The following is a 14,239-nucleotide window of genomic DNA, read 5'->3' on the forward strand; positions in this document are numbered from 1 at the left end:
CCAACACTTTCTCTGGTAGTTCATTCCACACATGAACCACTCTGTGCAAAAATGTTGCCCCTCATGTCTTCTTTAAATCTTTTTTCCTCTCACCTTAAAATTATGCCCCCTGGTTTTGAACTCACCTACCCTAGGGAAAAGACCCTTGTCATTCATGTTAATTATTCCGCTCATGATTTTATAAACATTAATCAGGCCACCTCTCAATCTCCTAACCTCCAAAGGAAAAAGTCCCAGCCTTTTCAACCTATTTATAAATGTCAAACCCTCCATTCGTAGAAACATCCTGGTAAATCTACTCTGAAGCTTCTCCAATTTGCTACTATCCTTCCAGTAACAGGGCAAGCAGATCATGGCCCCGTATTCCAGAAGAGGCCTTACCGACATCCTGTACGACATCAACATGATGTCCCAACTGCTATACTCAAAGGTGTGAGCAATGAAGACAAAGAGTTAAATAACTTCTTAACCACCATATCTGCTTTTGATGCAAATTTCAAAAAAAGTATGTACCTGAACTGCTAGGTGTCTGTGTTCTACAACACTACCCAGGGGCCTAGCATTAATTGTATATGTCTTGTCCTCATTTGTATTACCAAGATGCAATAACTCACATTGATCCAAATTAAACTCCATCTGGGCTCCTCAGCCTATTAACCCAATTTATCAAGATCCCTTTGTAATTTTATAATACCTTCTACACTGTCCACTACACGACCAATTTTGCTGTCATCTGCACACTGACTAACTATGCCTCCTATAGTCTCAACTGAAACATTTACATAAATGACAAAAACAAGTGGACCCAGTACCGATCCCTGTGGAACACCGCTGGTCACAGGTTTCCAAGAAAAAAACGGTCACCACTACTCTCTGTCTCCTACTGTCAAGCCAATTTTATATCCAATTGACCCACTTTCCCTGAATCCTATGTAGCCTAACTTTACTAGTTAGTCTGCCATGCGGAGCCTTATCAAAGGCTTTTGCTAAAGTCCAAATAAATAAATAATCAATCTTTTTCTCTGCTTATTAAAAAAAAACTTAATCAAGTTTATAAGACATAATTTCCCTCGGACACAACCATGTTGACTATTTTTAATCACTCCTTGCTTCTGCAAATTCATGTGAATCTTATCTTTTAGAACCATTTCCAAAACTTACCCACTACTGATGTCAGGCTCATAGGTCTGCAGTTCCAGGATTCTCCTTGCAGTCTTTCTTGAACAATGGCACCCTCCAGTCCTTCAGCACCTCACCTGTGGTTATATATGATCCAATTATTTCTGCTAGGTGCCCTGCAATTTCCTCTCTAACTTAGTACAACATCCTAGGATACACTTGATCAGGTCCTGGAGATTTATATTTTCTGAGACCTCAGTCACTTCCTTTTCTATAATGTGAACTGTTTTTAAAACATCAATATTTATTGACCTGAGTTCTCTAGCTTTCATTTTATTCTCTACAGTAAAAACTGACATGAAATATTCATTTAATATCTCTCCCATCTCCTGATGTTCAACACAAAGATGACCTTGTTAATCTTTAAAGGGCCCTTCTCTGTCTCTAGTTGCTCTCTTGCTCTTAATGTATTTGTAGAATTTTTTTGGATTATCTTTAAACTTATCTGCCAAGTCTATTTCAGGTCTTCGGTTTGCTTTCCTTATTTCCTTCTTAAGAATGCCCCTACACTCTTTACACTCTTCAAGAGGTTTAATGTTCCTAGTTGCCTGTGATTCTTTTTCATTCTTGACTGGAACTGCAATATCTTCATTCGTCCATTGTTCTCTAGTCTTACCAGCCTTACCTCTCACTCTAACAGGAACATAATGCCTCTGAAGTCTCATTATCACACTTTTGATGGCCTCTCACTTGTCAGTTACTCTTTTACCTATTGACAGTCTTCTCCAAAAAACTTTTGAAAATTTTTGTTTCATAACCTTAAAATTTGTCTCACTCCAATTAAGGACTTTAACTTTTAAGGAAGGCTTAGTTCTTTACAAAAATTTTTAAAAAACTAATAGTATTATAATCATTAGTTCCAAAGTGTTACCCTCCTAACACCTCAGTTACTTGTCCTGCCTGCCCAACAGAAGGTCAAGTTTTGCTCCTTCTCTAGTAAGAATATTTACATGTTGATAAGAAAAAGGTTAGAAATGTAATAAGTCTTCAGCAAATGAAGAGGGTTGAGAGCCTGAAGAAGCATGAAAGAAAGATCTGTGTTCGGAATTGAAGGAAAGAGAGATTGAATGTCAGAAGCTTTCATGGTGTAAGGCCAAGTGAGGACAAGTACAGAAACATAAATTGGAATTAGAGGAGCTGTGAATTGAAGAATAATTGCTATCTAAACAGACATAAAGGAGATGAAAGAGAAACTAGAGATCAAAACAAACTAACATGAAAAGAAACAAAAATGGATGGAAAATATGATCTAAAATTCTAAAATCTAAAATACAATATTCAATCCAGAAGGATGTAAAGTGCCCAGTTGAAAGATGAGTTTCCACAAATCTGTGGTAAGCTTCACTGGACAGGCCACAGAGAGAAAGGATGGGCTTGAGAATTAAAATGGCAGTTGACTGGAAGCTCAGGATCGTGTTCAGAGATTAAAGGGAAGTGTTCCACAAATCTGTCACCCTGCCTAGATTTGATACTCCAATGTAGAGGAGACTACATTGTGAGCAGTGAATACAATATACTAAATTGAAAAAAGTACACGTAAATCAGTGGAGAAGTTCCTGGGGTCTCAGATAATAGGAGGTAAAAGGCCAGTCTTACACTTCCTGTGCTTACAAAGGTGCCATCGGAAAGACAGTGTGTATTGGAGGTGACAGAGGAGTACACCAGAATGACGTGGAAGTGGAGGGAAAGGTCACTTCAAAATCTAAGGAGAGAGAAAAGAAAGTCTGGTGTGGGAGCACACAAGCTAACAGCAGAGGATGATGTGATGTGAAAGAACATGGTGATGTGAAAGAGGTGGACAAAGGGAACCCTAATCAATATTCTGGTAGGGAGGGAAGGGCTGGGGCAGGAGAGAAGAAATGCATGAATTACAACAAAACTGTTGAGTTACCTGTCGACCACTGTTGGTGTCTGAGGAGAGTCCTTAGTTGAGAGGAAAGGAAAACGTATTGGAAGTGATGGAATGGAAGTTTTTATTGTCCATACTAGGAGAATCCCTTATAAAAAGTAGGAACTGTAATCAAGGCATCTGTGGGAACCATTACGTTTATAGAGGTTATTAGTTGACAGCTTCTGCCTAAAAATGAAAAGAGAGCAGTCCATTAAGAGAAGGGAGGAGTCAGGGATGGGCCTTGTGGGAGTGAGAAGACTGAGCATTAGAAGTAAAGTTGACGAAATGTTACAGGAGCAGGAGCAGGAGATAATGCAACATAGTTACTCATGAGAGATAAAGAAGGGGGCCAGAGTGAGAATGAAATAACAAATACATCACATTTCTCATGAAAAAAAGAGAGGTTCTGTAGCCCCTATATTAACACCTTTTATTTTTGAGGATGTAAGTGGGCTTAAAGGATAAGTTCAATGTGTGAAGAAGATCAGTTAGGCAGAGGAAGGTATTGGATGGGGTCTGTTTGGACCACCATTCAAGGAAGAAGGGGAGAGACCACAGGCAATCCTGGTGGCGGTCAGAAGTATTCAGTGTTCATACTAAACAGGAGACAGAAACTGCTCAAGTGATTGAAGTCACCTGAAGAATCATGGCTGTAGGTGGGAAGAGACTGGACAATGCAAGTAGAGAATACCTGAGATAGGAGCAAATCAGTTTAGAGGGGCATGAGGTTTTGAAATGACAGGCCTACCAGGGAGGTACTGTTTGTGGATCTTGGGTAGAAAATTCAAGTGGGTTGCTTGAGACTGGAGCTGAGATTGAAAGCCACAGCCCTAGTGTTTGTACATCATGAAAGAGGCCCTTCAGCCCATCATGTTTACATCAGCCATCAAACATCCATCTCATTTTCTAGCACTTGGCCTACAGCCTTGTATACCATTGCATTTCCAGTGTTCATGTAAATAATGTTTTTAATTGTCTTGAGGGTTCCTGCCTCTAGCACACTTTCAGGCAGTGAGCCCAGATACCCACAGCCCCCTTGTGATAAAGAGTATTCTCAAATCTTCTGTAACCCACTTGCTTCTTACTTTAAAACTACGGCTCCTGCTTATTGACCCCACCACAAAATGGAAAAGAATCTCCCTATCTACCCTGTCTATACCTCTCAGAACTTTGTACACCTCAATCAGATGTCCCCTCTGCCCTCTCTGTTCTAAGGAAACAATCCCAGTCTCTTCAGAGCTGATTTGCTCCAACCATGGCAACATCCTAATGAGTCACTTCCACACTTTCTCTTGTGCAACCACATCATTCCTACAATATGGCAACCGGAATGACACACAGTACTCAAGCTGTGGCCGAGCTAACATTATATATAGCTCCACCATAGCTCCTGTACTCCCCTATTCATTGCCTTGACAAATAATGGCAAATATCTCATATACCTTCTGAACCAACTTAATTCTCTGCACTGTTGGCAAGGGCCTATGGATGTACACACCAAAGAATCCCTGATTCTCTGTATTTCCCAGTATCCTATCATTTCATATGAACTCCCTTACCTTATTTGAACTTCCAAAATGTTTCCAAAATGCATCACCTCACAATTTCCTGGATTAAATTTCATTTACCACTGCCCAGCCCATCCATATTACCCAGTCTAAAGCTTTCCTCATTGCTATTTACCATACCATTGATTTTCATGACAGTTATGAGGTTACTGATCATACTGTGTAGTTTAATAAAAACCAAAAGAACTGCGGATGCTGTAAATCAGGAACAAAAACAAAGTTGCTGGAAAAGCTCAGCAGGTCTGGCAGCATCTGTGAAGGAGAAAACAGAGTTAACGTTTCGGGTCTGGTGACCCTTCCTCAGTATCTTCCTCAGATACTGTGTAGTTTCCTGTCTAGATCATTAAAGTACACAGTAAATCGCAGAGGACCCAGTACTAAATGCTGTGGGATGTTTGAAGATAACATACTTCCTTACTGCAGTAATTGACTTCTTGATGGATATCGCAGTACCACTTCTTCTCTCATATCCCTCCCTCCTTGACTATATGCTTGACTAGATTGACTTGGTCCTTCCATACTTGTCTGTGCATCATCCCTTTCTGTACCTCCACATTGCAGCCCACCCTGCTAACAAAATGTTTAAACTCCCACCGACCACACCAGCAAACCACTGCACAGTGATGATCCTATTTGTAAACTGTGAGATTTGCATATGTCCCACCTTCCCTCGAAACAAGCTCAGTAATCTAGGAATCTGAGGATCTCCTTCTCCAGCTCTTCAGCCATGCATTCAACTCTTCTATCTGCCTATTTCTACAATCACTTGCATGTGTCACTGGGAGTAATCCAGAGATTGCAACCATTGAGGCCCTGCTATTTAATCTGCTACCCTGTACCCTAAATTCTTGTTGCAAGACCTCATCTCGTTTTCTACGTATGTCTCTGGTACCAACATGTACCTTGATCTCTGACCATTCATTCTCCCCTGACTGTTCATTCTCCTCCTTCAGCTGCTGTTCAGTGATTTCCTTGACTCTGGCCCCAGAAACCTGCGTCTGCATCCCATGCTATTGAGCATCCGAACAGTATTGTCCTCCCTCTTTTTCATTTCCCCACTTGTGTAGCTGGGATCTGACTGCCCACCCAAGAGAAATGGACACTGTCATCATTTTCCAACTCACAACACCTTTTCTTAGGTGAAATGCACTCTGCTTTCCTGACTATCTGCCTACAACCCTTCTTCTGGCTGCCTCAGAGGTTATCTCTGTGTGGAGCTGGAGGCCTTTGGTAGTGCACTCGGGAGGAGCAGTATTTAGGTACAGAATTTGGACAGAGAGAGACTGTGATATTCTTGAGCAGATTGACATAGCAGGATGAGGAGGCATTGGAGGTTTTGGCAGGCTTAAAAATGGACAAGTCTGGATAAAATGTATTCCAGACCACTGTGGGAGATGAGGGAGGAAATTACAGAGATTCTGAACTTAATTCTAATTCTTCTCTGGCCACGGGGAGATGTCAGAAGACTGGAGGATAGCTACTGTGGTTCTACTTTTTAAAAAGGGTGGTAGGGATGAACTAAGGAATTATAGATAAGTGAGATTCACACTAGTTGGAAAAAATTGGAGAAAATTATGAAGACAGAATCAATCTGTACTTGGAGAAGTAGGTTTGATCAGGGATAGTCAGCTCAGTGTTGTCAGAGGATAGTCATGCCTAACGTGCAATCAGTATGAGTTTTGCTTTAACAGGTCCAAACTACTCACATTTATGTCATGTTTGGTTAAATGGCACATAAAATTGTATCTTTGCAAATTTCATTGCATTTTAATCATAGAATCCCTACAGTATGGAACAGACCCTTCAGCCCAACAAGTCCACACCAACCCTTGGGTCACCCCACCCAGACCATCCCTCTATAATTCACCTAAGCTACACATTCCTAAACACTACGGGCAATTTAGCATGTCCAATCCACCTAGCCTGCACATCTTTGGACTGTTTGGAGGAAACCGGAGCACCCAGAGGAAACCCATGCAGACATGGGGAGAATGTGCAAACTCCACACAGGCATTAGCCCGAGGCTGGAATTGAACCCGGGTCCTTGGTGCTGTGAGGCTGCAGTGCTAACCACTGAGCCACCGTGCCCTGAGTGATCATACAATATTATTCTTTTGATCTTTCTCCCGATGCAAAACATAGTGTCAGAACTCTCAAATATTTGTGAATTGTTTAATCTACTGGCAGGTAGCTCATTTTGTAAATTATCCTTTACTCCTTGGCTATCATCCTTCTTTCTTATATTCTCCACGACTATTCACTACTTGACAGACCTGTACTTTCTCCTTGTCTTCCCTGTGATAACACTGTTTAATATGTTCACATGACATGATTGATTTTTTTCCCTATAGTCAGGAGTATCAATTAAATGGTACCTGAACAACCCTTCTAATTACTTTATAGGGACCCCGAATATTGCTTTTACTGGCTTACCTTGTAAAAACAGCAGTGCCAAAACTTCATTTCCCACTTTAAAGGTTCTGATTGTTGTATGTTTATCTTCCACTCTTTAATTTTGTTTTGGGATGATTTAATGTCCTGGTGAAACTCTGCATGTTCCTGTTAACTTATTGAGAGATATGAACACGCACTCAAATATTAACAATTCATTTTTCTGACTTAAGCGTTTACCCTAACTAAACCTTCTTATTTCATGGCAATAAACTAATTTGAAAGGACTGGAGCCGATGGGTTTACTTGGGGAATCTCTGGTTGTAAGTAAGACAAAATATAAACCTCTTTCTCAATCCTTTGGACACTCACAACAATCAGCTTTGATCACAGTTTGAGAGTTTTGATACCTCTTAAAGCACCTTGGGTCTGTGAACAGTACACAGTCGATTTTACTTGTTTAAAGCCCAAAATACTCATGATATTTTGAAAATGTTTTGGCATAAAGTTTGATCCATGATCAGATGGTATTTCCATTGGTGGTAACCTGTTTCTGTAATTGTTCTGATTCTTGTACATTTATGTGCATTCTGTAATTTAGCCCTGGCAAATCATCACCTAGAGGTCTCCTCTCTCAATTGGTAATGTCTTTACTACACAAAAAATCACTTCTCCTGATAACAAATCACATTTCAGTGTACTTTATATAATGGAAATGGAACATATTCTCTCAATTCCATTTATAAGTACCTTAGCTCCCACCAGACTGTCCAGAAGGAAAATCATGACTTTCTCCAGTAAAAGTGATTGCGTTGCCACTATATCTCTTAGTATGGTTTCATACCTTTCATCTCCCTTAGACGTTTTATTACTAATGACAGAATTCACCTTTGACCTTTTTGTTATCATTAGAGCTACAATCTGGTCCAAGGAACTATCTTTTACTGTTCAGAAACAAAAATAGAAATTGCTGGAAAAGGTCAGCAGGTTTGGCAGCCTTTATGAAGAGAAGTCAGAATTAACATTTCAGGTCCAGTGATCCTTCATCAGGACATTGGATCTGAAATGGTTTCACTCAGATTTTACCTTTTAGTGTTCCTTTCTCTAACTCATTTTTACTAACTCCTGTAAGTTCTATGAGCCTACCTTGCAACTTCCAACATTCAGCACGCACATGTCCCAACTTATTACTATAGAAACATTTCATCATCCGAACTTCACCTACAGCCTCAGCAATTTCTGTCTTAATTGGAGGAGGAGGAATTCCAATGGCATTACTTACTGTCTACTCTCTACCCCAGATACCTACCTTCCCTACACACTCTCATTTTTATTCTTCTCAAACTTCTGGGGGGTTAGAAAAAAGATTTATGGATCACTTCATAATCACCAGCCATTATAGCTGCTTTTATTGCCGTTGTTACACTTTGGTCTTCTACATGAGTTCTGATTACAAAACATAATGAATCTTTAAAGTCTTCTAAAATAATAATTTCACTGACAGCATAGAAGATATTCTCTGCCTTTAACCTCTTATCCACCAAACAAAATTATTTTGTTTTACTGTTTCAAATTCAGTACAAGTTTGTCCAGGCCATTTCTGTAAGTTCTGAAACCTCTACCCGTCTGTATGCTTCCAGGACCAACTCACTTGTGCTTAGAATAGCTATTTTCACCTCATCACACGCTTTAGAAAGTTCCTGGAATGGGGATGCATAAGTCTCTTGTGCTTTCCCAGTTAATTTTCTTGATATGTGCAAGGTTTTAGCCACTGCATTTGTGTTGCTATCTTCTCAAACAACATGAAAAATGATTCCACATTCATTTCTTCAAATTTTGGCAAAGCCTGCACTACCTTAAATATCTACCGACTGAACCATGGATTAAGACTAGAAATTTCCTCCTCCAAGTCTTCCCAATTGTCTGGTTTAGCTTACATAAACTGTATCATTATTAATTTAAATTGCCACTTTTTCTCTTTTTCCTCCCTTCTTTCTGCCTTCCCTTTCTCTTTTTTCTCCATTTCTCTTTTTCTGTCCTTCGGAATTACAACTTTTATGTTCTAACTCTCTTTGGTGTTTCATCTCATTTTTCTCATTTCCATTTGCCCGAACTGAAACTCAAGGTTCACTGGTGCATCCAATATGCTGCCTGTTTGATTTTGTCTCTCCATTTTCACTAAACCTAACTGTTCTATTATTAATTCAATAATGGCTGCCCTTTTAGTTTGTTCTGTTAATTTTATTTCTAGCCGACTGGCTAACTCTCCCACTTTTGCTTTAATTATACTGTATAGCCATCCAGCTAAATTTCTGACATTTTCAAAAGCACCTGAACGGTTACCAGTGTCTTCTTACATCAGAGTACAAACCTGGTATTTGATCATTCACTCTAAGTACCCAAAATCCAATTCCACGTCTACATTAAGGGATAACAAGGAGTAGAGCTGGATGAACACAGCAGGCCAAGCAGCATCAGAGGAGCAGGAAAGCTGACGTTTTGGGCCTAGACCATTTCTCTCCACATCTACATAGTCTGTGTTTCAAGATTCAGCACTCGAGCCCCCATTATGCTATGACAGGAAGACAGACAGCTGGCCCACATTTGCCTTTCTGCCACTGTGCTTGCAACACAGCAAAACTAAAACCTTCAAAGAACCTCAAAATTGACCCTAATGGTTCCTAACTAGACTTTTTGAATAACCAGTCCCAGACTCTGTGAATAATCCATTGTAAGCACCAGCTTGCATCTGAAACAAATGACTTAACAATTTATTAAAACTCTAGTACCTTTATCAGAGTACAATTAAACAATCTAGATAATGGCTATGCTTTGGGCACAACCTTTTGCGTTCAGTTCTTTTCACATAGAAGGAAGCCAGACAAACAAACTCAGTTAAGGGTTAAAGGAAAATAACAAAACTGACCAGATTATTTAAGGGATTTTCATGGTGCACTGTTCTACAGGAAAAGATTATGGTTTATTGGTTGATTTCTTTGAAGATATCAATCAGCTTCATCTTTATAGTACACTCAGGATAAAATGGCAATGCTGATAACTTAGTTTTCTATTCTCTGAACTTCCAAGAACTGCTTATGGGAGGTTAGGCAGGGAATGTACAGTCCAAAATCCAATTCAAATGCTGACCTAGTCTGCAACAGACTGACCATGTCTTCCACAACACCGTGTTACCATCCAAACCATCTGCCATTTGTTTGAGTAAAAGGTCTTTTCCAAAACTTCTGGAAGTAATTCCCAGGCATTGGCCTTGTTAATAATCAATTTAGATTCATTGATCCAGAGAGTATATAGACCTTTCAGCCCAAACTGGTCCATGCTGACCATGGTGCCCAATCAGCAAGTACCAATTGCCCACATTTGGTCCATATCCCTCTAAACCCTTCCCATCCATGTACCTATCCAATGTTTATTTTAAACGTTGCTATTGTACCTGCCTCAACCACTTTCTCCGGCAGATCATTCCATATACGTACCACTCCCTGCATGAAGAAATTGTGCCTCAGGTCCTTCTTAAATCTATTCCCTCTCATCTTATACATATGCCCTCTAATTTTCAATTTGCCATCTCTGGGAAAATGACTATATACATTCATCCTGTCTGTGCTCCTTATGATTTTATACACCTCAACAAGGTCACCCCCTCACTCTCCTATGTTTCAAGGAATAAAATCCTATCCTGGCCAACCTGTCCCTACAACTCAGCCATACAACTATGTGCAACATCCTCGTAAATCTTCTGTGTGCACTGTCCAGTTTAACCAAGGCTTTCCTGTAACAGTGTGACCAAAATGTTACACAATACTCCAAGAATGCCCTCACCAACGATTTATACAACTGTAACATAATGTTCCAACTCCTCTACTCAATGCCTCAACCAATGAAGGCGAGTATGCTAATTGCCTTCTTCACAATCCTGTCCATCTGTGACACCACTTGCAACAAACTACGTACTTGAACTCGTAGGTGCCTCTGTTCCACAACACTCAGGACCTTACCATTTCCTGTATAAGTCCTACTGTTGTTTGATTTCCCAAAGTGCAACACCTCGCACTTATCTGTTTTAAATTACATTTGCAAATCCTTAGCCCACTTCCCCATCTGATCAAGATCCCTCTATAATTTTTAATAACATTCTTCACTATCAACGATACTTCCTAATTTTATATCATCTGCAAACTTACTATTCATGCCTTGTATATTCACATCTAGATCATTCATGCAACTAACAGATAACAAAGGTCCCAGCACTGATCCCTGTGGCACACCACTAGTCACAGGTCTGCAGCCTGAGAAACAACCTTCAACCATCACCCTCTGCTTCCTTCTATCGAGCCAATTTTGAATCCAAATTGCTAGCTCTCCCTGGATTCAATGCAACCTAACTTTCTTGACTAGCTTGTCATGCAGCACCTTGTCAAAGGCCTTACTAAAGTTAATATAAACAACATTCACTGACCTACTCTCATCCATTCTCTTGATTACCTCTTTGAAAAATTCTAAAAGATTTGTCAGACATGACTTCCCATGCACAAATCCATGCTATCTCTACTCAGGCATTGACCATCCAAATGTTGGATGATCCTGTCCCTCAGTACCCTTACCAATAACTTACCTATCCTTGATATCAGGCTCACTGGCCTGTAGTTCCCTGGCTTGTCTTGGCTACCGTTCTTAAACAATGGAACAACTGTAACCACCTTCCAGTCTTCTGGCACTTCACAAGTGGCTAAAGGTGAAGAAAAATCTCTGCAAGAGCCTCTGTAATTTCTTCCCTGGCCTCCCACAACATAGAACATAGAACATAGAACATAGAACATAGAACAGTACAGCACAGAACAGGCCCTTCAGCCCACAATGTTGTGCCGACCATTGATCCTTATGTATGCACCCTCAAATTTCTGTGACCATATGCATGTCCAGCAGTCTCTTAAATGACCCCAATGACCTTGCTTCCACAACTGCTGCTGGCAACGCATTCCATGCTCTCACAACTCTCTGTGTAAAGAACCCGCCTCTGACATCCCCACTATACTTTCCACCAACCAGCTTAAAACTATGACCCCTCGTGCTAGCCATTTCTGCCCTGGGAAATAGTCTCTGGCTATCAACTCTATCTATGCCTCTCATTATCTTGTATACCTCAATTAGGTCCCCTCTCCTCCTCCTTTTCTCCAATGTAAAGAGACCAAGCTCAGTCAACCTCTCTTCATAAGATAAGCCCTCCAGTCCAGGCAGCATCCTGGTAAACCTCCTCTGAACCCTCTCCAAAGCATCCACATCTTTCCTATAATACGGCGACCAGAACTGGACGCAGTATTCCAAGTGCGGTCTAACCAACGCTTTATAGAGCTGCAACAAGATCTCACGACTCTTAAACTCAATCCCCCTGTTAATGAAAGCCAAAACACCATATGCTTTCTTAACAACCCTGTCCACTTGGGTGGCCATTTTAAGGGATCTATGTATCTGCACACCAAGATCCCTCTGTTCCTCCACACTGCCAAGAATCCTATCCTTAATCCTGTACTCAGCTTTCAAATTCGACCTTCCAAAATGGATCACCTAGCATTTATCCAGGTTGAACTCCATCTGCCACCTCTCAGCCCATCTCTGCATCCTGTCAATGTCCCGCTGCAGCCTACAACAGCCCTCTATACTGTCAACGACACCTCCGACCTTTGTGTCGCCTGCAAACTTGCTGACCCATCCTTCAATCCCCTCATCCAAGTCATTAATAAAAATTACAAACAGTAGAGGCCCAAGGACAGAGCCCTGTGGAACACCACTCACCACTGACTTCCAGGCAGAATATTTTCCTTCTACTACCACTCGCTGTCTTCTGTTGGCCAGCCAATTCTGTATCCAAGCAGCTAAGTTCCCCTGTATCCCATTACTCCTGACCTTCTGAATGAGCCTGCCATGGGGAACCTTATCAAATGCCTTACTGAAGTCCATATACACCACATCCACAGCTCGACCCTCATCAACCTTTCTAGTCACATCCTCAAAAATCTCGATAAGGTTTGTGAGGCATGACCTACCCCTCACAAAGCCGTGTTGACTGTATTTGATCAAGCCATGCTCCTCCAGATGGTCATAAATCCTATCCCTCAGAATCCTTTCTAACACCTTACAGACGACAGACGTGAGACTTACTGGTCTGTAATTGCCGGGGATTTCCCTAATTCCTTTCTTGAAGAGAGGAATTACATTTGCCTCTCTCCAGTCCTCAGGTACGACTCCAGTGGAGAGAGAGGATGCAAAGATCTTCACAAGTGGCGAAGCAATTTCATTTCTCGCTTCCCAAAGCAGCCGAGGACAAATCTGGTCCGGGCCTGGCGACTTGTCAATCATAATGTTTGACAAAATTTTCAGCACATCAGCTTCCTCTATCTCTATCCATTCCAGCATGCACACCTGCTCTTCAAAGGTTTCATTCACTACAAAGTTCGTTTCTTTCGTAAAGACAGAAGCAAAAAACTCATTAAGGGCTTCCCCTACCTCCTCAGACTCCACACACAAGTTCCCTATGCTATCCCTGATTGGCCCTACTCTTTCTTTGACCATTCTCTTATTCCTCACATAAGTGTAAAATGCCTTTGTGTTTTCCCTGATTCCTTCTGCCAAGCCTTTCTCGTGCCCCCTCCTGGCTCTCCTCAGACCTTTTTTGAGCTCCTTCCTTGCCTGCGAGTAATCCTCTCTAGCTGAACTTGACCCTAGCTTCCTCCACCTTATGTAAGCTACCTTCTTCCTTTTCACAAGAAGCTCCACCGCTCTCGGAGGATGGACTTGATCAGGCCCAGGGGATTTATCTACCTTAGTGTGATTTAAGGCAGCAAACAGCTCCTCTCTGGTAATATGCGTGTGATCCAAAACATCCTCACCTGTTTCCCTTATTTCCTTAGCATCCATGGTTCTCTCCTCAGTAAAGAGTGAGGAGAAATATTCGTTGAAAATCTCCCCCGTCTCCTGTGGCTCCCCACACAGATTGCTATGCTGATCTTTAGGGGGACCTATTCTCTCCCTTGCCACCTTTTACTCTTAATATAGCCATAGAACCTCTTGGGATTATCTTTAACCTTATCTGCCAGATGCATCTCATATCCTCTTTTTGCTCTTCTGATTTCCCTGGAGTGTGCTCCTACACTTTCTATATGCATCTAGGGATCCAATTGAGCTTAACAGCTCA

The sequence above is a fragment of the Stegostoma tigrinum genome, chromosome 10, assembly GCF_030684315.1.
Source record: "Stegostoma tigrinum isolate sSteTig4 chromosome 10, sSteTig4.hap1, whole genome shotgun sequence".
Lineage (NCBI taxonomy): Eukaryota > Metazoa > Chordata > Chondrichthyes > Orectolobiformes > Stegostomatidae > Stegostoma > Stegostoma tigrinum.